Genomic DNA, 23,084 nt, shown 5'->3' with positions numbered 1-23,084 from the left:
TTAATGAATTATTTTATTATCTCTGTTTGTGTGAAAACTGTTTTTTCAAATCTTAGATATTTAATTTAGGGTTCTAGCTTAAAATGCCAAACCAAGAAACCCAAACCCGTTGCCACTGAGTTGATTCTGACTCATAGCCACCCCATAGGACAGAGTAGAACTGCCCCACAGGGTTTCCAAGGCTGTAATCATTACAGAAGCAGATTCCTGAAGAGTAGTTGCTAGGTTTGAACCTCCAACCTTTAGATTTGCAGCTGAGCACTTAAGCAATGTGCCATCAGGATTCCTTGTTTAACAATTTTGGGAAATATTCTTTTTTTTGCCCCAAAGTTTCCTTTTCCACTGATTAATGTTTCCTGAGCTTTTAGGAAGCTTCCTGTTAAGTTTATACAAGCATTTTTGGTGAGATTGGGGCTCAGACTGAAGCCTTTTAATCTAAAACTTAAGGTGTTTAAGGGTATCTACCTGATGTTTTTTCTTAAACTTTTACCATTTATTGGAGAGATTTCTCGGAAAGTTTTTCTTTGCTAATTTTGTCAGTTCTTAATGAGAGTTTACGGTACCTGGAATTTTATATGGTAATACTCTGATATGAGTTTAGTGGAACTGTTTCTCAACTGATTGTATTAATTGGCTTTTGGAATGTTAAAGGTTCATTATAAAATTAATCAAAAGTGAGCAGACACAAGATTTAGAATAGCAAAACAGGATATTTTATCTTTCTCTTAAGCATTAAGTAGCTTTAAGTTATATATGGCTTTTGGTTTATTTTCTCTTGTCTTTGATAATAAGCCTTGTCTTATTTCTCCTGTCATTGAGAAATAAGATTTTTTGAGAAAATGATAAATCCAGGCAGAGAGAGAGTTTTCTCAAAAGTTGCAGTGGTTAATTGGAAGAGATTAGGAGTGTGTTGATGTCATTCACGAGTTCCAACCTATGGACTAATGGGTAAAGCATCTAGCATTGCCCCATGAGGACTCTGCAGAGGATCTCTGGGAGTGTGGAGACAATGTGCAAAGAGCTGTAAATGAATAATACAGTGTGTAGTCACTGTGATTCCCTGAGATAATCTGAGAGCTAAACAAGGTCTTTCACAGTTGATGTGTGCTTTGGAACCTGGGACTTAAGTTTTGGAATGCAGTAGCATAGTGGTTAAGAGCTTAGGCTTTGAACTGAGAAAAACCCAGGCTGGAGGTTTCAGCCTACTCGGGAGGAAACTGACAGTAGCAAGAACCAGAAGAAAATGTAAAAACAGAAAACTGTAATAAATATCTTCAGAGATGAGTTTTCATGGATGCAGTAAGAAACGGTGCAGTAAAAAAGGAACCTGCAGAGAATAGGGAAGATATTTTAGAAATTGAAAATATGACAGTAGAAATAAACATCAGTAGATGTGTTAGAAGATAAGATTGAGGAAATCTCTTAGAAAGTAAAACAAAAAAGACCAAGTGATGGTCCAAAATTAAATAAATAAAAAATTAAAATGTGATTAAAATAGAGATACTATGAAGACCCAATATCCAATAACAGACTTTACAGAAAGAAAGAAACAAGAAAGGAGAGAGGAGGAAATTGTCTCTTTTCTGTACTTTTCTTTTTTCTCTCTCTCTTGCTTGCTTTCAATGTAAGAGAATTTCCACAACCGAAGCATATTAATTTTCACATTGAAAGGAGAACCTGGTGCAGTGAATAAAAGGAGACCTATACAGAGGCACATCATCATGACATTTTAGAATACCAGAAGTGAATACCTAAAAGCTTCCAGTAAGTAAAGAGTTGACATACAAAGAATTGAGAATTAGAATGCCATCTGAATGGAAACTAAACGACAGTTGAATACCTTCACAATTCTGAGAGATTATTTTCTCCTAGGAGTTCTATACTCAGCCAGGCCTACTGATCAAATGTGAAGGTAGGAAAAAAAAATTTTTTTTTTAAATGTTCAAGATTTCAAAAAATTTACCTCCCACGTATCCTTTCTCAGAAAGCTGTCGGGGGATGTGCTCAGTCAGAACTAGGAGGAGCAAGCCCAGAAGAGGAAGGCATGGGATGCATGAAACGGATCCAGGACAGAGTATTCTCTAGATGATGGCGAAGGGAAACTTCAAGATAACGGTTGTGCATCAGCCTAGAGTCCCAAGGGGAGCAGGAAGACAGGGCTGCTGGAGATGCTCTAAGAAAACATTGGAGATGAAAAATTGCCTGGTATGGTGACTGTTAACTTTTTTTATAGCTCTGACAAAGAGTGAGGTCAAAGAAGTGTAAGGGGAAAAAGCTGTCAGAGACATACACTTAATGGAAATAAATTTAACCAAAAGTTACGAATTTTGGAAAGTTGGGGGAGGGTTGGGGTTGTGGGGGGTGTGGTAAGACAGATAAATTTGAATCTTCCATAGAAGGAAGTTAATAGATACCCAAAACTGAGAAATCAAGAAAGAATATAACTATTTGTGCATTGAGTAAAAAGAAAGAAAAAAAGAGATTGGAGGGAACAGTCATGGATCGAAGACACTGGTTTAAAAAAGAAAAGCATATACGTATTATTTAACAATATGAAGTTCATTAGCAAAAAAAAAAAAAACATCAACAGATGAGGCACACAAAAGAGTAGGAGGTGGAGATGGGTGATGTTTTAAAATATGTGCATATATACTGCTTTGTTAGAACAAAAGATTTAAAGCAACCAGTTGAAAAGAAATAAAACTAGTGCAATATCATTTTTCCTAGAGAAATTGTTTCCCAAGCAGGGCCTTTCAATTGCAATTGTATGACTTTGTTGGTACTCTGTGGGCAGTACAAAGCTACATGGAGTTAGTTTTCTGCTTCTTTAATGTATAAGGTCATGTATGCAGCATTCTCAGACAGTATGGGGAAACGAGAGCCCACTCAGGGAGGTAAGCTTTCAAAGGAGTGATTCACATGCACAGGGATCCTCAGGGTTAGGTTAAGAGGCTGATTTGGTCTCAACTCTGTGGATGAAAAAGAGCTATATAGAAGAATTCCTGGTTATTGTCATCAGTAGAACATCATTTCTAATCAGTAGAACATTGCTTTTATAACGATAAAGTAGGTAACATTTATTGTCTCAGGCTAATACTGTGTGCTTTCCATACATTATTTAATCCTTACATGTAAGATGCCATGTGGAGGAGAAAGAAATACAAGTAAATCTTAATTAAATTTAGATGTCAATAAGTAAAAGGCTGTTTAAAAATACAGGCACCTTAGTATATTCAGGTCATTCGTGCCAGATGTAGACTTTTCAAGCTCTTGCTACTAGTTCTTTCTCTTTTCTCTGCATTCAAACCAAGGAGAAACTCAGGGCAGCCAGATAATATTACAACAGAATTTCAACTCTAGGGCAGCATCCAGGTTATTTTGATGTATAGGAATTCTTTTGTATTAACTAATATTCAGAATTAGCGAGTCATGGTTTGTAGTTCAGCCATCTTCTAATTACATAGATATTTTCTTTTATCTAACTCATATTTATTACCAACTCTGGGGAGAAAATTTTGGGAATAAAAGTAAAAAAGAATGGTTCAAGAAATTTGTAGAATCTTCATGATATTTCTATTTGTCTCAAATCCTTATCTGTCTACTACAGATTAAAATGTTGTTGTTAGTTGCCATTGAGTCAGTTCTGATTCATGGCCACCCCATGTGTGCTCCATAGGGTTTCCAAGCAGATCACCAGGCCTGTGGCCTATCTTCTGAAGCACCTCTGGGTAGGTTTGAAACGCCAGCCTTTGGCTGGTAGTCAAGTGTATAACCATTTGTGCTACCCAAGAACCTATAGATTATAATGGCTGTATGAATAAAAGATTATATTTTTTGGTACACCCTCCATTCGGTATCATTTAAAGAGATAAGAGGAAAGAAAAAACAGAAAAAGCATTAGTTCTACGACTGCTCTCTAAGATAATGACTTTAAATATTAGAAATTTAGAAATGAAGTAGAAATCACTTAAACATGAAGAAAAAACTTGAATTGCTTATGGTGTGTAAGACATATATAAAGCAAAACCAAACCCATTGCCGTTGAGTGAATTCCAACTCATATATATATATACATATATGTATGTATATAGGTATATAGGTATATATTTTCGTTTCTTCTGCCTACAGGTCTGTTGCATTATTTATAAACAGTATTTATTTCAAAGTGGTATAATTGCAGCACTATTCATAATAGCCAAAAGGTAGAAACAGCCAAATGTCCATCAACAGATGAATGGATAAACAAAATGTGGTACATACATTCAATGGAATATTATTCAGCCATAAAGAGAAATGAAGTCCTGATACATACCACAGCATGGATGAACCTTGAAAACACTATGCTGAGTGAGATAAGTCAGTCACAAAAGGACAAATACTGTATGATCCCACTTACAAAATAAGCAAATGTATAGAGACTAAAGCTTATTAGTAGTTACCAGGGGTGGGAGGGAAGGGAGAAAGGGGAGCTGTTGCTTAGAGGGCACTGAGTTTCTGTTAATGATGGTGGAATAATTTGGAAAAGGATAGTGGTAATGGTTGTACGATACGATGAACGTAATCAATGTTGCTGAATTAGAGATGTAAAAAGTGTTGAATTGGCAAATGTTTTGTTATATGTATTTTACCACAGTAAAAAAAGTAGCATAATAATAACATTAAATAATTTTTTCAAGTTCATCTTATTTAAATCAATGTGTTGTAATAGAAAGAGCTGTAATTTAGAGTCTGAGGACCTGAATTTTTTGTTTTGTTTCTCTTAAAAAGTAATTAAACCTTCACTTTTTCCTCATCTGAAAAAGAGGCAGAAATAATACCTACTTTAGCCTGTTTTAATTCTAACAGTCATATGAGATAATGGAGAAGAGAGCTGAATAAATTGTAAGATTCTATAAAATTGTAAGTTCTCTTGACCAAAATAAACTTCCTGGAATCAATCCTTGGATTTTTGTATCCCAGCCACACAGAATACATCGCTACATTCTCAGAAACTAGGTTTTAGATAGGTTATTTAAGAATCACCTAAAACCTTATTTAACACCAAAGCAAAGGAACCTTAGATATTTTTGCTCTACCACTTTAATATTTTAAAATGTTAAAGTAGTATTTGAAGAAAAACTTAGAAAATGAGGTTTTTCAGAGTGTCTGATTATAGTTACTGGTTTGCTGAGGCATTTTTAAAGAAGGGAGTCCTGCTGGTGCAGTGGTTAAGCACTTGACTTCTGTAAAAATGGTGTGAGGGTGGTGTCTGACTTCCTGTAACTTCACCAGGGGGAGGAAGAACCAAGATCAACAACCCAGGGCTGATTCCTGTGAGGCAGGGCTCAGACATGCCTTCTCTCTATGCCATCTTTACCGACTCTGACATCAACCATCCCTCCCACAGCACTCTCTACTGGGTTAAACAATTGATAGCAATGGCCACACAGAACTCAGAGTCAATACTCACAATTATGGGGTTTATTAGGGAAGTAACAGGTTACAATTCAGGTTCAGGAACACTCAGGATACAGTTCTTCCATCAGGACAGCCTCTTCCCAGACATGCTCGCCGGCAGGCCTCTCCCTGGCCCTTGGCCTCTGCCCAGAGGCACTCAGCTTTCTCACTCCGTGGGCCCTGAAGCCCACCATGCCATCCCCTGCTGCCTTGTCTCTCTGTTGCTGGGTCTCACTGTCTTCAGTGTTACGGATCTCTCTCTGTCTCCTGCTTCCAGGAGCTTCTCTGTGGAGGGATCCTGGGTCCAAAGGATGTGCTGGGTCTTGGCTGTTCCTCCTTGGCGGTGGTGGTATCTTCTCTTCACTGCCTCTGGGGCGGCTCATTTCAAACCCAGCAGAATGGCAAAACTGACCCATCCCTTTGGTGGGCCACAATTACCCTATCACACCAAAAAAAACCCAAACCTGTTGTTGTGGTGTCGTTTCTGACTCGGCGACCATATAGGACAGAGTAGAACTGCCCCATAGGGTTTCCAAGGAGTGGCTGGTGGATTCGAACTGCCGACCTCTTAACTGCTGCACCACCAGGGCTCCAATCACCCACCTAGTCACTTGAGTAGGAGTTATAAGGCCATGGTGAGAAAGGCCACACAAAAGTGATCCATCACATTGCAGCTTCTAAGCGAAAGGTTGGCGGTTTGAACCCAGTAGCTGCTCTGCAGGAGAAAGATGTGACAGTCAGCTTCCGTAAAGATTACAGCTTTGGAAACCCTGTGGGACAGTTTTACTTTGTGTTGTAGGGTTGCTATGAATCGATGGCAATAGGTTTGGGTTTTTTGGGAAGAAGGAAAAGAAAGTACTTCCCTGAAGTTTTTACATTGTTTGTTTGGAGTATGTGGTGTGTGTGTATATTTCCCTATTCTGAAGGGGCAGTAGCATGATTTATTTGATTGCTTGGCCTGGCTAAGGTGGGAGAGGGTAAAACAACGTCACCCTTAACTTCAAGGTTGCCCAACTGCTCCTTGACTCTGTCTTTTGGTCAGGAGTTTTAGGACTTTTAGTTCTCGAACACGTAACTTCTGAAAAGCTTGCTGGATTAATATGGGATTGTTGTAATTGTTTTTTCTTACTGTGGTCCGAAGGAATCTAATTCCATTTTTCAGGACAGGGGCTGTGACGAGAATCCATGGGAAATGTTGAGTGAATGCTCTGGTGTGGTCTGCATCTCCAGAGATTGGCAGAGTAACGTTTTCAGTCAAATGTGCCACAGAATTGGCGTTAAGGTGGGAGATGTATGTTAAAGCATTGGGACTCAAATTACTTAAAATTATACCCTAAGTACTGGTAATTAAAGTACATTTTCATAATTGTAGTCTTACCAGATTTGACTTGTTGTCCTGAAGCTACATAATAATATTTTTTATGTGTGTTGCTTCCCAGTCTTGTACCTTGAAGACAGTCTTGCTTTCAAACATTTTTTAATAGCATCAAGTAAACTCTAAAAGCAAAAGCAACAACAGAACCCTCCCAGAGTTTTTTTAAAAGTTTATACTTTCTTAATCTGGCACTGTTTATTCATTGGTAGAAATGCCTCTGAATGCAACAATTCACTGAAATTATTCTAGAACTGGGCCACAGGGTGAGAAGGCTGAGATGACTGTGTTAACAGTTTAAAATGTCTTTATCACAATTTGGTATTCTCATGGATTATGAGCATCAGAATAAATTAGGCAAGTGTCCTATGTAAGATCACTTCTCAGCAGTTCACGAGGAATTGTACTAGAAAATAACTTGTTCTTTTTTTTTTTGGGGGGTGAGAATATGCACACCAAAACCTTCACCAATTCAGCAATTTCCAGATGTACAATTCATTGACATTGATTACATTCTTCATGTTGTGCAACCTTTATCGCTTTGCTTTTCCAATTTCTTTCACCACTCTTAACGTAAACTCAGTGTCCTCTAAGCAAAACCTCTCCTTTACCACCCCCCCCCCCCGACCTGCCCCTGGTAACCACTAATAATCTTTGGTTTCTATAAAAGACTGGCAATATGCTCCTGTAAAGATTACAGCCTAGGGACCCTATGGGGGCAGTTCTACTCTGTCACATTGGGCTGCTATGAGTCGAAATTGAATCAAGAGCACACAATAACAATAGCTAATGACATTGAGCATCTTTTCCTGTGCTTATTGGCCTATGAATATCCTCTTTGATGAAATGTCTGTTCAAGTCCTCTGCCCATTTTTTGATTGGATTGTCTTTTTTTTAATTGTGCTTTAGGTGAAAGTTTACAGAGCGAATTAATTTCTCATTCAGAAATTTATACACAGATTGTTTTGTGACGGTTGCAGTCCCCGCAATGTGTCATTACTCCCCCCCTTTCCACCCTGGGTTCCCCGTTTTCATTTGTCCAGTGTTCCTGTCCCTTCCTGCCTTCTTGTTTTTGCTTTTGGGCAGATGTTCCTCATTTGGTCTTGTATACTTGATTGAACTAAGAAGCACGTTCCTCACGTGTATTATTGTTTATTTTATAGGCCTGTCTAATCTTTGGCTGAAAGGTGAACTTGAGGAGTGGTTTCAGTTCTGAGTTAGAAAGGTGTCTGGGGTCCTAGTCTTGTGAATTCCTCTAATCTCTGTCAGACCAGTAAGTCTGGTCTTTTTTGTGAATTTAAATTTTGTTCTTCATTTTTCTCCTGCTCTGTCCATGACTGTCTATTGTGCTCCTATTCAGAGCAGTTGGTAGTGGTAGCTGGGCACCCTCTGGTTCTTCTGAGCTCAAGCTAGTGGAGGCTGTGGCTCATGTGATCCATTATTCCTTTTGGATTAATATTTTCCTTGTGTCTTTGGTTTTGTTCTCCTTTGCTCCAGATGGGATAAGACCAATAGATGTATCTTAGATGACCACTTGCAGGCTTTTAAGATCCCAGATGCTACTCACCAAAGTAGGATGTAGAACATTTTTTTAAATGAACTTTGTTGTTAGATGTTGTCCAGTTAGTTCCGACTCATGGTGACCCTTATGTACAACAGAATGATGAACTATATTATCCCAGTTGACCTAGATGTCCCCCGAGACCATGGTCGCCAGTAACTCGGTCCTTCCGGGTGTTTGGATGTGTCTGGGAGGCGTCTGTGACTGTGCCCCCTTTGTGTTCTATTACATATGCAAATACGCATGCTGTGCATACAAATATGTATGTAAAAACATCCATAGTCAAACCTATATATATACAAGTGGGTATACTCCTGTATGCCCTCCTCCCCCTATTCAGCATATGTATCTGCCTATATATCTGCTTGTAAGTTACTGTTTTTTAATGTTGTTGTAGGGTAGTATGTGTTACAGTATTTACTGTGGTTGCCTCTTTTTTTTTTCTTCTTATGTTCCTCTAAGTGTCTTTCTTTGCCTTGGTCAAGTTGTGCTGACTTCCCCTATATTGTGTATTGTCTTTCCCTTCACCAAAATTAACATTTGTCTACTATTTAGTTAGTGATTTCCCTTCCCCACTCCTTCCCTCCCTCGGAACCATCAAAGATTGTTTCTTTCTGCGTGTAAAACTTTTCTTAAGTTTTTATCATAGTGGTATCATATAATATTTGTCCTTTTGTGATTGACTTATTTCACTCAGCATAATGCCTTCCAGGTTCATTCATGTTTTGAGATGTTTCATGGATTCATCATTGTTCTTTATTGTTGCATAGTATTCCGTTGTGTGTATGTACCATAATTTATTTATCCATTCATCTGTTGATGGGCACTTAGATTGTTTCCATCTTTTTGCTACTGTGAATAATGCTGCAGTGAACGTGGGTGTGTATACGTCTATTCTTGTGACAGCTCTTATTTCTCTAGGATATATTCTTAGGTGTGAAATTGCTAAATCATACTGTATTTCTATTTCTAGTTTTTTAAGGAAGTGCCATATCGTTTTCCATAGTGGTTGTACCATTTTACATTCCCACCAGTAATGTGTGAGTTCCAATCTCCCCACAGCCTCACCAGCATTTATTGTTTTCTGAATTTTTGATCAGTGCCATTCTTGCAGGAGTGAGATGGTATCTCATTGTGGTTTTTATTTGCATGTCTCTAATGGCTAATTATGGAAATCCTGGTGGCATAGGGGTTAAGAGTTTGGCTGCTAACCAAAAGATCGGCAGTTCAGATCCACCAGGCGCTCCTTGGAAACCCTATGGGGGCAGTTTTACTCTGTCCTGTAGGGTTGTTATGAGTCGGAATCGACTCGATGGCAGTAGGTTTGTTTTTTTTTTTGAATGGCTAATTATTGTGAACATCTTTTCATGTATTTATTGGCTGCCTGGATATCCTCTTTGATGAAGTGTCTTGTTCATGTCCTTTGCCCATTTTGTGATTGGGTTGATTATCTTTTTATTGTTCAGTTGTCGAAGTTTTCTGTGTATATTTTACAGATTAAACCTTTATCAGATATGTCATTGCCAAAGATTTTCTCCCAGTCTGTAGGTTATGTTTTTATTCTCTTGGAAAGGTCTTTTGACAGGCATAAGTAATTTTCTGGTGGATTGTTTGTCTTTTTGTTATTAAGTGATGGAAGGTTTTTAAAAATGTGTTTTGGATATTAGACCTTTATTGGATATAACAAACACAAACCCATTGTCATGGAGTTGATTTTGACCCAGTGACCTACAGGACAGAGTAGAACTGCCCCATAGGGTTTCTAAGGCTATAATCTTTATAGAAGCAGGCTGCCACATTTTTCTCCCATGGAGCAGCAGGTGGGTTCGAATTGCCAGCCTTTTGGTTGGCAGCTGAGTGCTTAACCACGGTGCCACCAGGGCTCCTTTTATGGAATATATGGGTCTCAAAATTTTTCTCCCAGTCTGTGGGTTATCTCTTCACCTTGTCAATAAAGTTCTTTGATGAACAGAAGTATTTAATTTTTATGAGGTCCCACTTACCTATTTTGTCTTTTACTGCTCATGCTTTTCTTGTCATACCTGTTAGTTCATCACTGAAAAATAGGTCCCACAGCCTTGCCCCTACATTTTCTTCTAAGAATTTTATGGTTTTAGTTTTCATATTTCAGTCCCTGATCCATTTTGAATTGGTTTTTTATTTTAATGTTATAGTTTAAGTGAAAGTTTACAATTCAAGTTAGTCTCTCATACAAAAATTTATACGTACATTGTTATGGGACCCTGATTGCTCCCCCTATACTGTGACAGCACACTCCTCCTTTCTACCCCTAATTTCCTGTGTCCATTCAACCAGCTCCTGACCCTCTCTGCCTTCTCATCTCACCTCACCTCCAGACAGAAGCTGCCCACTTAGTCTCATGTATCTACCTGAGCTAAGAGGCACACTCTTCACAAGTATCATTTTATGTCCCACAGTCCAGTTCAATCTTTGTGTGAAGAGTTGGCCTCATTGAATTGGTTTTTATGTATAGTGTGAGGCATGGATCCTGATTCGTTCTTCTGCATGTGGAAATCTGATTTTCCCAGCACCATTTGTTGAAAAGACTCTTCCTTCCCCATTGACTGGACTTAGCACCCTTGTTGAAAGTCAGTTGACCGTAGACATATAGATTTATTTCTGGACTGTATTCTATTAGTCTATTAGGAGTCCCTGGGTGGTGCAAATGGTTAAGCTTGACTACTAGGCAGCGAAATGTTGGTGGTTAGAATTCATGTAGAGGTGCCTCAGAAGAAGACCTGGCGATCTGCTTCTGAAAGGTCACAGCCTTGAAAACTCTGTGGAGTAGTTCTACATTGAACACACGAGATCGCCATGAGTCAGAGTTCACTCGATGGCAACTAACAACAACAACATCATTTGTTGTATCCAGGCTATTTTAATTACTGTGGCTTTGTAGTATGTTTTGAAATCAGGAGGTGTGAGTCTTCCTACTTACTCCTCAAGTTTACTTTAGCTCTTCCATATAAATTTAAGGATTGGCTTTTCCATTTTTCCAAAGAAGGCTGTTGGAATTCTGATGGGGGTTGCATTGAATTTATAGATAACTTTCGGTAGTATTGACATCTTAACTATATTAAGCCTCCCAATCCATGCACATGGAATGTCCTTCCATTGATTTAGGTCTTCTTTAATTTATTTTAGTAATGTTTTATGTGCAAGTTTTTCACCTTCCTGCTTAAATTTATTCCTAGGTACTTTAGTCTTTTAGCTGTTATTATAAATGATAATGTTTCCATAATTTCCTTTTTGGCTTGCTCATTGCGGATGTATAGACACCTGACTGATTTTTGGGTGTTGAACTTGTACCTTGCCACTTTGTTGAATTCACTTATTAGTTCTAACAGCTTTCTTGTGGAATCTTTGGGGTTTGCTCTGTATACAGGCATACCTTGTTTTATTGCACTTTGCTTATATTTCGTTTTTTACCAATTGAAGTTTTGTGGCAACCCTCTGTCGAGCAACTTTATCAGCTCTGTTTTTCCAACAGCATGTGCTCACTTTGTGTCTCTGTGTCCCATTTGGGTAATTCTTACAATACAGGCATACCTCGTTTTATCGTGCTTTGCTTTATTGTGCTTCACAGATAATGCGTTTTTTACAAATTGAAGGTTTGTGGCAACCCTGTGTCGAGCAAGTGTATCCGCACCATTTTTCCAGCCGTATAGGCTCACTTCATGTCTCTGTGTCATATTTTGGTAATTTTTGCAAGTTTTCAAACTTTTTTCATCATTATTATATCTGTTATGGTGCTCTGTGATCAGTGATCTTTGATGCTACTATTGTAATTGCTTTTCGGTGCCAGGAACTGTGCCCATATAAGACGCCAGACTTTTAATCGATAAATATTGTGTGTGTTCTGACTGCTCCACTGATCAGCCATTCCCTTGTCTTTCTCCCTCTTCTGGGCCTGCCTCTTCCAAGACACGACAACATTGAAATTAGGCCAGTTAATAACCCTACAGTGGCCTCTAAGTGTTCAAGTGAAAGGAAGAGTCACGTGTTTCTCACTTTAAATCAAAAGCTAGAAATGATTAAGGTTAGTGAGGAAGGCATATGGAAGGCCAAGACAGACCGAAAGGCCTCTTGCACCAAACAGTTAGCCAAGTTGTGAATGCAAAGGAAAAGTCCTTGAAGGAAATTAAAAGTGCTACTCCAGTGAACACACAAATGATAAGAAAGCGAAACAGCCTTATTGCTGATACAGAGAAAGTTTTAGTGGTCTAGATAGAAGATCACACCAGCCGCAACATTCCCCTCAGCCAAAGCATATTGCAGAGCAAGGCCCTAACTTTCTTCAGTTCTGTGAAGGCTAAGAGAGGTGAGGAAGCTGCAGAAGAAAAGTTTGAAGCTAGCACAGGTTGCTTCATGAGGTTTAAGGAAAGAAGCCGTCTCTGTAACATAAAAGTGCAAGGTGAAGCAGCAAGTGCTGATGTAGAAGCTGCAGCAAGTTATCCAGAAGATCTAGCTGAGATAATTGATGAAGGTGGCTACACCAGACAATAGATTTTCAATGTAGACAAAACAGCCATATATTGGAAGAAGGTGCCACCTAGGACTTCCATAGCTAAGAGAGAAAGAATCAATACCTGGCTTCAGAGTTTCAGAGGACAGGCTGACTCTCTTGTTAGGGGCTAATGCAACTGGTGACTTGAAGTTGAAGCCAGTGCTCATTTACCATTCTGAAAGTCCTAGGACTCTTAAGACTTATATTAAATCTACTCTGCCTGTGCTTTACAAATGGAACAACAAAGCCTGGGTGACAGCATATCTGTTTACAACATGGTTTACTAAATATTTTAAGCCCGCTGTTGAGACCTACTGCCAGAAAAAAGATTCCTTTCAAAATATTACTGTTCACTGACAATGCATCTGGTCATGCAAGAGCTCTGATGGATATGTACAAGGAGATTAATGTTGTTTTCATGCCTGCTAACACAAAATCTATTCTGCAGCCCATGGATCAAGGACAAATGTCAACTTTCAAGTCTTTCTATTTAAGAAATACATTTCATAAGGTTATGGCTGCCATAGATAGCGATTCCTCTGACAGATCTGGGCAAAGTAAATTGAAAACCTTCTGGAAAAGAGTCACCATTCTAGATTCATGGGATGAGGCCAAAATACCAACATTAACAGGAGTTTGGAAGTTGATTCCAACCCTCATGGGTGGCTTTGAGGGGTTCAAGACTTCAGTGGAGGAAGTAACTGCAAAAGTGGTGGAAATAGCAGAGAACTAGAATTAGAAGTGGAGCCTGACGACGTGACTGAATTGCTGTAATCTCATGATAAAACTTCAGCAGATGAGAAGTTTTGTCTTATGGATGAGAAAAAAAAAGTGGTTCTCGAGATGGAATCTACTCCTGGTACAGATGCTGTGAACATTGTTGAGATGACAACAAAGGATTTAGATTATATAAACTTAGTTGATAAAGCTGCAACAGGGTTTGAGAGGATTTACTCCAGTTTTGAAAGAAGTTCTACTGTGGGTAAAATGCTATCAAACAGCACCGAATGCTACAGAGAAATCTTTCATGAAAGAAAGAGTCAGTTGATTCGGCAAACTTTATTGTTGTCTTATTTTAAGAAATTGCCACAGCCACCCCACCCTTCAGCAACTACCACCCCGATCAGTCAGCAGTCATCAACATCAGGGCAGAACTCTCTACCAGCAAAAAGATTATGACTCGCTGAAGGCTCAGATGATGGTTAGCATTTTTTAGCAATAAAGTATTTTTTAATGAAGGTATGTACTTTTTTTTTTTAGACATAATGCTATTGCACACTTAATAGACTACAGTATAGTGTAAACAACTTTTATATGCACTGGGAAACAAAAAAATTCATGTTATTCGCTTTATTGTGATATTTGCTTTATTGCCATGATCTGGAACCAAATCCACAATATCTCCAAGCACCATGTCTTCAGGGAAAAGGTATAGTTTTACTTCCCCCTTCCTGATTTGGATACCTTTTATTTACTTTTTTCCTAGCCTAATTGCATGGCTAGGGTTTCCAGATGACGTTGAATAGCAGTGGTGAGAGTGGGTGTCCTGTTTTGCCCCTGATCTTAAAGAAAAATCTCTCAGTCTTTTTCCACTGAGTATGATGCTAGTTGTGGGTTACTTGCTTGCTTTTTGTAAAAATGGCATGGTGGTGTTAGACCTCTTTGTCTGAGGACAGGAGGAGGAGAGAGAAGAATCAAGATCAGCATCAGTCCAAGGCTGATTTCATATGAGGGGGAAGTCAAACATACCATTTTACCAACAACCTTTTTGCCAATTCTGACATCGGGTGTCCCTCCCATGGCACTCTCTACTTCTCTGAGGGTTTGATAATTTGTTACAGTGGCCACGCAGAATGCACAGACAATATTCATAATTATAGGACTTACTAAGGAAGTTAACAGGTTACAACTTGGGATCAGGATCAGCAGGCTACAGCTCGAGATCTGGATCAGGAAGCATGTAGGCAAAGTCTCCCTTCAGTGCAGGACAACTCTCTCAGCTCTTTGGCTGTACAGGGCTCCTCTTAGCCTCCGATGGGCTCCTCTTGACCCTCTGAGGACGGGCTTCTGTCAGCTGCCTGAGGACAGGTTCATCTTGGCCCCCTCAGGAGAGGACTCCTTTCTTGGCCCTTGGCTCTGCTTTTGCTCAGGCAAATGTTGCAGAACTCTTTTAGCTCTGCCGATAAGTGCCCGAGGCACCCCACTCGGCTTGCAAGCCTCCTGTCTGGAGGCGCTCAGCTCTCTCTCTGTGGGCGGTGAGCCTAGCTCTGTGAGCAGGTGCCTGGAGGGCACCATACTCTGCCATTAAGCCTCAGTCCTAAGGCGCTCAGCTCTCTTGCTGTGTGGGCCCACAGGCCTAGCTCTGCCAAGTGCCCAGAGACACCTCACTCCACCAGCAAGCCTCCCGCCCGAAGGCACACAGCTCTCTCACTCCGTGGGCCAGCATGCCCACTGTAGCTGCTTTGCTCTGTGGGCCAGTAAGCCCACTGCAGCCATCTTCTGGTTCTGCTGCTGCTGTTTCTCTGCCACGGATTCTGCTGTGCTTGCTGCCACTTCTTGCCATCTCTGGTATTACATCTCTGTCTTCTGGGTCTAGGAGGTTCCTGGCTCAAGGACCCCAGCTCCAAAGGATGCGCTCCACTCCTGGCTTTTCTTGATGGTAGTGAGGTCCCCTTCTCACTTCTGGGATTGGCTCCCTTTAAGCCTAGCAGGATGGCAAAGCTGACCAATCCCTTTGTTAGGGTTCCATACACCTTATTTGCATGGTCCCATCCCCACAAGGGTTCTGTGCACCTTATTTGCATTGTTAAAACAAACTGTCCAACCCCCTTGGTGGGCTACAAACACCTTATTTGCATAGTCCCATCAGTCATTTTGTGGGAGTCATAAGACCATGCATAGCTAGGAGGACTGTATTAAGTAATTCACTGCACTGCATTTTTCAATTTTTAAACAAGTCATTTTTTCCCAAACACAAATATGGCCCCAGTATTTACTACCCTCTTACTTTGTTTGATCCTTAACGTGTGTTTGCATACCCAAGAGAGTTCCTGCCTGCTGTAACTTGTTTCTCAGCCACTTTGTGTAGGTTGAAGCATGGGGATTGTGGGAACAGTGCTCAGAGAACTGCAGGCTCTCTGGAAATAAAATATAGTTTTATTATGCCTCAGGCAACAGAATGTGTCTTCTCTGCTGATGCCTGGGGTTGAGGGGTAGGTACTGTGCTCTTACGTGCCATCTGGTTTGTTGCCTTAGGACAGAAGCGCAGTGTTATGGTTATGACTTGTGCTGTGCCTTACCCGTGTTTAGACTTTAAAAAGGTAATTGATCTCATTTCTTGAAAGTGTAGGAGATGAAAATCACTGGCTTCCTGCTTCTGTTCTCTCTCTTCGTAGCTTTCCACTTTGTGTATATCAGAAAACTTGTTGGCTCCACTGGTGCATGTTCATGGAAACCCTCAAGAACACATTCCTGATTTTTAAAAATATGAATTTACTGTAAAAGTTGAGTTTTTCTTAAAATTCCTGTAATTTTAAATTATTCAAGAAGGAATTTGAGAAATTTACTTTGAACCATAGAAGTTAGTTAATTAGCTGTGGCCTGTAAACTTGCTGACATCCAGCAGTCCCTGGTTTTTATTCATTGAGAAGTTGGCTTCATTTTCTAGAGTGGGGAATTATTCTTAGGGCTACAACATTATGGCCTATGGTTTCTATTTGGCCAATAGCAAGTCCAGAGAAGGTAGTGACTGCTATCTATTATAAAATCATTTGCAAACATAATGTGAATGTTCTGATTTCCCACATTTTAGCATTTATATGTTCTATAAATTGCTGGAAACAGTGACAAAATATTAAGTTTGTATTTGTTTTTTTCTTTAATTCTACTGACTGGTTGGTTTCAGGATTGAAGGTTATTTTAAATTAACATTTAAGAATATAAACTATAATTAGCATTATATTGTTATATTTAAGAAAACATCTTTGTTTTGGGATATATATACCCAAAATATTTGGAAATTATTGTATTTCTTTTAAGCTGAACTATTCTCTCCCCTTCTCCCAATCTGAAATTCTTCTGTTTTTACCCAGTCTTTTGCTGATGTCAGGTGGATCTTGGCTGAGAGCAGAGAATACCAGAAAGATGTTTACCTGTGTTTTATTGACTGTGCAAAGGTGTTTGACTGTGTGGTAATAACAAATTATGGATAACACTGCAAAGAATAGAAATTTGAGAACATTTAATTGTGCTCATGCGGAACCTGTTCATAGACGAAAAGACAGTCGTTCGAACAGAACAAGGGGATACTTTGCGATTTAAAGTCAGCAAAGGTGTGCGTCAGGGTTGTATCCTTTCACCATACTTAATCTGTATGCTGAGTGAATAATAAGAGAAGCTGGACTATATGAAGAAGAAAGTGGCATCAGGATTGATGGAAGACTCATTAACAACCTGCGATGTGCGATGACACAGCCTTGCTTGCTGAAAGTGAATAGTACTTGAAGCACTTACTGATGAAGATCAAAGACTATAGCCTTCAGTATGGATTGCACCTCAACATAAAACAAAATTCCTCACAACTGGATCAATAAGCAACACCATGATAAATGGAGAAAAGATTGAAGTTGTCAAGGATTTCATTTTACTTGGATCCACAGTCCACACCCAGGGTAGCAGCAGTCAAGAAATCAAATGACGTATATCACATTGGGCAAATCTGCAAAAGACCTCTGTAAAGTATTAAAAAGCAAAGATGTCACTTTGAGGACTAAGGTGCACCTGACCCAAGGTGTGGTATTTTCAGTCGCCTCATAGATGCATGTGTAAGCTGGACAGTGAATAAGGAAGACTGAGGAAGAATTGATGCCTTTAAATTATGGTGTTGGTGAAGAATATTGAATATACCATGGACTCCCAGAAGAATGAACACGTCTGTCTTGGAAGAAGTACAGCCAGAATGCTTCTTAGAAGGGAGGATGGTGAGACTTCGTCTCATGTGCTTTGGACATGTTATCAGGAGGGACTAGTCCCTGGAGAAGGACATCATGCTTGGTAAAGTAGAGGGTTAGGGAAAAAGAGGAAGACTGTCAATGAGATGGATTGACACAGTGGCAGCATCAGTGAGCTTAAGCATAACAACAATTGGGGTGGCGCAGGACTGGGCAGTGTTTCGTTCTGTTATATATAGGGTCACTATGAGTCTGAAGTGACTTGATGGCACCTAAGAACAACAGCATTTCTTTAGCAGGGACACTGTAGTTTAAAACTAGTTTTTGCTTTCAGCAGTGTATATTTAGGACAAGTTGGTTGTTAGTTTAGTCTGACACAGCAGGTGAACATCAAGAATGGTGCTCATCCACAATATTAAAAAAAAAATGGTGCTTGGTTTTATTTGTGGAATGAAATAGCAATGAAGGGATATGCCAAACAATCATAGTAAACCAAGCTTTGGAAATATCTCCAGCATAGTAGAATTCCATAGTGCCTTCAAGTGGGTATCATCAGCTGGGTTTTTCTGTTTTGGATTGGTTTGACAAACTGTTATATAACTTTAACTGCCAGTCACCTGTGCCGATTCTACAGTTTTCCCACAGTTGTCAGTGGTCTAGCTCTAGAGTCTTGCCTTCAGCATAGTGTTGTTCATAAATGACTACACTGATAATTTTTGTTAGAACTTACCACTCATTAGACCCAAATTTGGACCCAGGTGCCAGCATTTGTTATTCATTCAGGAAGTTTCTTAAGAACACTGTTAAAGGTGATGGGGTGCACTGAACTTAGCCCTTCCTTAAAGTATACTGTCTAGTGGGGTAGACAGACAAAATAATAAGTAGGCTATTTATTATTAGTGCATGATGGCCTGGTGGCATGATGGTTAAGCGCTCGGCTGCTAACTGAAAGGCCGGCGATTTGAACCCACCAGCTGCTCTGCGGGAGAAAGATGTGGCAGTCTGCTCCCATAAAGATTACAGTCTAGGCAACCCTATGAGGAAGTTCTACTCTGTCCTGTAGGTCACTGTGAGCTGGAATTGACTCGATAGCACACAACAACAGCAAGGCAAATATCTAATATAGTTTCAAATGGTGATAAGGTATTATGAAAAACATAAAACTCAATAAAGAGAGGAGTGATGGAGAGGGACAGGATACTGCTTGAACCAGTCTTGAGTGGAAACACTGATTAGAAGTGAGCCAGCAGCAAGAAGATCAGTGTAATAGAAATATAGTGAGTAGAAGGGAGAGGGGTAAGAGATGAGGTGGAAAGGTTAAGGCCTTGTAAGTCATCGTTAAAGAATTTGGGTTTTATTTTGAGTGTAATGGAAAGCCAGTGGAAGATTTTAGCAGAGGAATAATGTGATCTGATTTGTGTTTTAAGATCATTCTGACTGCTCGTAGAGAATAGATTAAGGGATTGGGAGTAAACATAGGAAGACAGGTGACACTACAAGAGATGATGGTGGCTTAGATTAGCTTGGTTGGAGTTAGGTTGAAGTAGTTGGATTTTGAAGGAGGAGCTGATAGGATTTGATGGATGATTTATTGTGGTGTTTGAGGATAATAACGGAATCGGGTAATATCTAGGTTATTTTGTTGCATTGGATAAGCACTGTTAAATTATCATCAATAATAACAGTATGTTGCTGTCAAGTTGATTCCAACTCAGGGTGACCCAGTGTATATCAGAGTAGAACTGTGCTCCATTGGGTTTTCAGTGGCTGATCTTTTGGAAGTAGATTGCCAGACCTTTCTTCCACGGCACCTTTGGGTGTTTAGTAGCAGAGTGTTAACTGTTTCCATCACCCAGGAACTCCAGAGTAATAATAATGGCTGTCATATATTAAATGCCCACTGTGTACCAGCCATCGAATTTTGCATTCTTTGTAGTTTTTCACTTAATTCTCATAACAACCTCTTAAAATATAGTTGCCTTCATTTTACAGATGAAGAAATTAAGGCTTAGGTGCAAAGTCGTTTGCCCAGCATCACACATCCAAGAAGATAATTCAACCATGGGTCTCTCTGGCTTCAGAACTCGTGTTCAGTTCATTTAGGCATTCAACAACTATTTACCACACTTCTAAAAGTCAAGTATACAGAGGTTAACAGAACTGAGTCATTGCTTTCATCGAGTTTATAATTTGTATATATATATTTTTAATTTACCATAATAGTGTGTGCAGTTTGATGTTCGAGTTGTGTAGGAAGACCTTGCTTGCCCTGAATGTTGGGTTTCTGGTAGCCTTAATTTTCTGGAATATTGCTTTGACTGTGAAAGTAAGCCTGTGCTAAAGCCTTTTCCTTAATCAGTAGACCAAGTCCCTAGGCTCTTTTATGCTGTTCGACACAAGCTTGGTTATCTGTTTCTCCTCAAAGCACGTTGTCAACAGCAAATGTTGAAGAGTTAGGGAAGCTAATAGAGGCAGATACAGCGATTGTCAAAATTGACACTTGACAACCAGAGTGCAAAAAGTATCTGAAAACTACAAAGGAGACATAGAAGTATATTGTATGTTACATCCATTAACATATTATTTTCTAAAAATTTTCATCAAACCACTGCCAGCATTTGAGAAGATTAAATGCTATGCTTTAAGTATGAAAATTCTTTGAAAAAGTGTTGTTTTACCCTAAAAACCTGTGGTTCTTGTATTTTTACTCCATAATAGATATAAAAGTATTTTAAAGTGTTAGTTAACTTGTTAACTCCCTTGAATAAAATTGTTGCCCTAGGAAATCTGCTATATTTATATTCTGTTGATAACCAGAGATTACTCATTATAGTAATTTATAAATCATTAAGATTGATTGGTATACATTTGGAAAGGTAGAGAAGCATATATATTAGAAATTTTTAATATATATTAGATTTCCATGGCACTAGAATCATCATAAGATGTGTGGATGTCAGTTTTAGAATCTGAGGTGCTGGCATATCTGAGTTAGGTGACTTCAGACTTAAATTAAAAACTCCATTCTGAATTAAACTAAGATTTTCATTTCTGCTCTTCTAAAGAAACCATTCAGCCTTTTGTCAGTTTTACTGCTTGAAGAACGAAGAAGGCAGAAGTCAAAATTTCTAACCTGGATAAGGAATTGCCTGATGCCTATTAAGTATGTTTACGCAGCTGGCCCCAGAGAAAGTGCCTTGATCAACCAAAGGTTAGAGAATGGACTGATAATGTTAAATGAAGTTAGAATCTATAAATGACTTTATAGCCAAGATAAGTATATACCAAACCTTAGTTCCGTGTCCTGACTTCCAAATTGATTTTCCCTCATTGGGATTTTTCCACTGTGTTTCTGCTAGTTCTTTGTAAATTGGTAACTAGATAGAGACTCAATTAGTTAAAATAAGGAGGCAGATCGCAGTTATAAAAGTCTTGACTATAACACAGAGTGCAGAGATTTGAGCTTTAACTTATGTAAATAAACTGTCTTAACTGCCTTCTGGGAGTTCACCCAGTGAATGCCTGGGCCCTACCTCACTCCCTTTTAGCCAGATGGGCGATGTTTACATTTCAGTAGGCTTCAGATTTAGAACAGATTTAATCTTCATTCTTTCCCAACTCACGGTCAGTTTTACATTTCAAGGACTCCAGCTAGGTTTGACTCAGCCTGCAATCCATCACTAAACCCTCACATCAAGAATGTTTATCTGTCTCACGTTAGAAATATTGTCTTAGTCAAATTGTATCAGGAAAGAGATTTGTATCAGTTAGAAATTGATGTTAAGAAAGTTTGCAGTTTGATAACCCCTTTTAAGTTTCTCCTTCTCCCTGAATCCTCTTTGATGTGAAACCGTTTACCTTTGTTTACTCTGCTGTTAAATACCTTGCTATTCTACCTACAAGACAGAACATGCACTGCAGTCTGTTTGAATGCCACGTTTCTCCATTTCGTGAGATGAAATTATTCCTTCAATAAAATAATTTTTGTTTTAATTTCTAAAGGAGTGTCAGTCTAGTGTTTACACTAAGACAGTTGTTAGAACTAGAGGGATCCTTATAGATCATCATATCTAACTTCATATTTTGTAAAGGAGGTAACTTTAGGTCCCAAAAGATAGTGACTTCACTCACATGTGTAGTTGACTGTAGAGCTGGGATTTTTAACTCAGGTAAAGCAAGTTATGTAACTTCTTTGAGTCTTATCCTCTACTGAGATTAAGAACGTCTACCTCAGAATTGTTAACACGAATTAAATGAAATAACATACAACTAGCTTAGTGCCTGGCTCATTGTAGATGCCCAAAAGATGCTGGTTTTTGTTTTTCTTTATCTGTCACATCTGTCCCGTTTCTTTTCCACTTACCTGGAAACTTTACTTTCTTGGTTCCAGTGACATGTGTTTCAGGGAGGGAATTGAGCAAGAAATTTTAAGCTGTCATGTCCTTCCCTGCTTAGGTGGCTACAGTCTTGCAAGGATCTTCTCCTGAGGTTTGCTAGTGATAGAACTAGAAGGACTTAAGAAGATGCATGTTGCTTGCTGGATTTTGGGGGCAGAGAGGTATAATAAAGGATTTGGCTGGCCTTTGTCCTTAGTACCTGGGAGGTAACCTCTAAACTCTTGGAATTTCCTGATAGGAGTGTCTTTGTTATTCATGGTGTGCCTTGATGGTTTATGCTAACAAGATGAACCATGGTGGGCTTCTGGTTAGTTTGTGCTAAGGAGATGACTCAGGATGTGGGCAGGCCATGCCAGAAAGACCAACTATGTGATAAAAAGGTTGGAACTTTGAGCCACTTGATACAGATCTCCTGGTAGGGGAGGGGGGCTGGGGATTGAGTTCAGTCACGTGATCAATGATTTAATCAGTCATGCCTATGTAATGATATCTCAATAAAAACTCTGGACACTGAAGCTTGAGTGAGCATCCCTGGTTGGCAGTACTCTACATATTGTGATGAAAGATTTACACTTATATTTTGTTCTAAGAGTTTTATTGTTTTACATCTTACATTTAGGTCTTTGGTCTATGTCTTGGGCTGGGTTCTCAAGAGAAGCAAAACCAGTAAAGTGTATAAATATATATATAGAGAGAGATTATATCAAGGAAACAGCTCACGCGATTGTAGAGGCTAGAACGTCCCAAGTCCGTGGATCAGGGTAGAGGCCTCTCCCAAGTCACACAGCTGCAGAAGCTGGCAAGCGCAAGATCGGAAGGTCGGAGAGCAGGGCTCCCACTC

The 23,084-nt window shown here is 39.3% G+C and overlaps 1 protein-coding gene across 3 annotated transcripts in view; it reads left to right on the top strand.

Moving 5' to 3' along the window:
• RAF1 (Raf-1 proto-oncogene, serine/threonine kinase) overlaps nt 1-23,084 on the top strand; it is a 98,677-nt gene that overhangs the window by 17,244 nt on the left and 58,349 nt on the right. For 2 of the 3 annotated variants that reach the window (XM_023740532.1, XM_023740505.1), the window contains exon 2: nt 1,985-2,205. The exons of the other annotated variant lie outside the window; for it this stretch is intronic. The gene's annotated coding sequence lies outside the window, so the exon portion shown is untranslated. The remainder of the gene's footprint in view (nt 1-1,984; nt 2,206-23,084) is intronic. 3 annotated transcript variants of the gene reach the window in all.

This window comes from Trichechus manatus, unplaced genomic scaffold (genome assembly GCF_000243295.1).
Source record: "Trichechus manatus latirostris isolate Lorelei unplaced genomic scaffold, TriManLat1.0 scaffold00001, whole genome shotgun sequence".
Lineage (NCBI taxonomy): Eukaryota > Metazoa > Chordata > Mammalia > Sirenia > Trichechidae > Trichechus > Trichechus manatus.
This window is presented reverse-complemented; position numbering and strand designations above follow the sequence as displayed.